The sequence below is a fragment of the Agelaius phoeniceus genome, chromosome 1, assembly GCF_051311805.1.
Source record: "Agelaius phoeniceus isolate bAgePho1 chromosome 1, bAgePho1.hap1, whole genome shotgun sequence".
NCBI classification, from domain to species: Eukaryota; Metazoa; Chordata; class Aves; order Passeriformes; family Icteridae; genus Agelaius; species Agelaius phoeniceus.
Genome location: NC_135265.1, coordinates 62,613,137 through 62,616,142, shown reverse-complemented (window position 1 = coordinate 62,616,142; position 3,006 = coordinate 62,613,137).

Below are 3,006 nucleotides of genomic sequence, written 5' to 3'. Positions count from 1 at the left end.
AAAAAGAGTTTTGTTCGCCCTAGAAACCAAGTGAAAACAATGAGGAAGAAGAAGGCATCCCTGCAAAGTTGACACTATTAAGCCCAGGCACAAAGTGGAACGTTTACAGTGCCTATGAACAGATGTCTAATGACAAGCAAATAAAACAATAATTCTTAAGCAATGACTTGTTTCTGGATTAGTTTTTTAGTGCCTTTTATTCCTTTTATTCAGCCCTTTCATGTTATCATTTCTATACGCTTCTGGTGTTGTATGCTGGCTCGAGTGTTACTGGCAAAAATATGGTGGGCCTGGAACTTGATACAAGGAAAGAGACAGGGCAAGTTTTTAGATGTAAGGATAATGTAGCCACAGGTGTCTAATATTTGTCTTCAGAAATTTCAGATGTCACTAACCACGGTAAGATTTCATTCTGAAGGCTGAAGTCTGGAAAACTTGTGTGCCTCAGAGTAAAAAAGTTTCAGATACTGTTATTTTGTTGAACTAGGCTAAGAGAAAAGGTTGCAGGGTTTGGCATCTTCAAAACATTCTACAACTGTTTCTCTGGGGAGCTGTGGTACCTTACTGTGTTAAAACAAGGACTCAATATTCAGTACATTTTAACAGCAGGAGGGATTTTGGCTGCCTTGTGAATATTCATTCAAAATAGCTCTAAGAGTACAGGCTTCTGAGAAATACCCACTCATAAACACACAGAAGATGCTGCCCAGCTGCAGTGGGGCTGCTGAGGCACCTGGCCTGAGAGCAGAGGCAGATGTCCTTTTCAGTGACTCAAACTAGAGCACTCCAAGCAGGTATTGGCCCATCTGCTCCCGTATCTCAGATGTCGTGGCTGATTATCTGAACACTCAAGCTCTGTTGTAGTGAAAATTCAGGGAAGCAGTGTCATTCACTGACAATGACATCTTAACAGCCCCCAGCTGCTCATTCCCAGCCTATGCCCTCCTTTAGCTCTTGTAAAATTGTTTATGGAGCCAAGAACCTGGCTCCTGCCCTGCCATACTCCCAAAAAAGGTCAGATTATTTTTAGCCTGAACTGACTCTCACTCTTGGTTCAGTGCAGGGATGACTGTGGTTAGATTTGCTACAGGACAGCTGTTTGTGCCCTGCCATCAGGGAGATGGTCTTTTCCAGGCCCTGCATTTTCCTCTTGCTTTTTAAGTGCAGATGTCACAAGGAGACCCAAGTGTGTTTGTGCATGTTCTGCAGTCAGGAGAGCAAGGGGAGCAGCTAAGGGCTGACACCCTGCAGGCTTGATAAATCTGCTCTGGCACAGCACATCAGGCTCTTTGCTTGCTTTCCTACCACCCTAACAAGTAACCAAGCCTTAATAAGGCTTAAGTGTAAAGTTGAAGTCTCTGCTGGTGCCATGAGCACTTCATTATGCTCAAGAAACGTAGCAAGATTTCTATTTTGTACCACCAGCACAATTTTTCATTGAGCAGGAGGAAAATTTTCTCAAAGTGGTTTGGCAAAATCCCTGGAGCTGGAACCAGAAAACACAGGACTATGGGACTAGATAATCAACCAGCTTTCTAATGTCCCATTGTCACTTGGACAAGTCACTTAGAAACACAAGTCTGTGTTTGTAACCAGAGAGTAGCTGAACTTGAAATAAATGGATTTTTTGAAAGCAGTGTAAAGGTAATTCACTCTTTGTACCCTGTGAGGAGTTTCTATATGGAAACAAATTTGTAGTGCTGGTGCTGCTTTCCACATATAGTCCATGTATTCAGGAGGTCTTGAGCTTTTTACAAGAGATCTGTGCAAATTTACCTATGAAGATTCAGGGAGCTTTAATTTCCTACTGAAAACTGTGCCTTTTTGGTAGGAAGAAAAAGAAAACAAGAAGTCTGCTGACAGCTATGACTGAAAGACACTGATTTGGTGAAGTATTCATTTGTGATATAAATGACTGCGTGCTAATTTCCCAGGGATGGCTAGCACGTGTGAGTAAACCCATAATGGGTATACTCATCTCCCAGCTTCTCAAGGTGGTTTCTCTGTGACCTGAATTCTTGGGATGCAAATAAAATTCTCTGTTGCAGTGTGTCACCATTTCCTGTATCACCTATCCCATCCCCCTCAGGTATGCCAACCTTTCCCTCCCCCTTTGCCCTCCTGCCTGGAAGCTGTCCAATAATCTTCACCTTCCAGCAAGGCGTCGTGTGATTGGCAGATGCCCCCCAGGCCTGGGCTCATTGGTTTGTCCTAGCGTCCACATCCCCTGACCCTTCCCCTGCTCACACCTGGTTGGCCCTCACCTGTCTGTCCCCTCCCCCTGTCCCCAGGGCTTAAAAGAACACGAGGCCATGCAGCCAGGTGTCTGTCTGTCTGGAGCTGTTACCACATTCAGAAGTCTACCATGCTACAATAAAACTCTGGCTTCAAGCTCTACGGCAGAACCTGCTTTTCTCTTCACTGTCGTCTGAACCTTTTCCACCAAAGGTAAACTGAGTTCCTATTTTGCCTGGACTTGTTCTGAGCGCCCAGCTGCAGCACCTAGCCAGCCAAAGGCATCTCTGGGGTGAAAAATGCCACAGCTGCTGCCTTTGGTCCAGCAGCGAGGCCAGACGAAGCCAGGCAGGACACACCCCCAAAACATTCGGGGTCTAATATTTAATAATTCTCAGTGAATTTAGGTAGTGCAAGCTACAAACCTTGTGAGCAGGAGTGTTGTATTGCACTAAATAGTTTAATTAGTTGTTGTTTTTGCACTGGCTGATGGGGAATTTTTACTGGGTATGTCAGGTCATGCGGATGGTTTATGCCCCCTCCCTTTCACATGGTCTCTCCCTCACCCCCCCTGTTATACACTCCTGGTGGTCTGGTCCTTGGTTGCCCCTCCCCAATGGAATCCCATTGGCCACGGTCCTCTTTCCCCGCCCCCATCTCTGGGGTATAAAATTCCACTGCAAGAGTACCATGCCCTGTTTTCTACCTGGGTGGTCATCACCACGGGAAGTGTCCTGTCCCAAGCCAATAAACAGGATACTCGTCCCCACG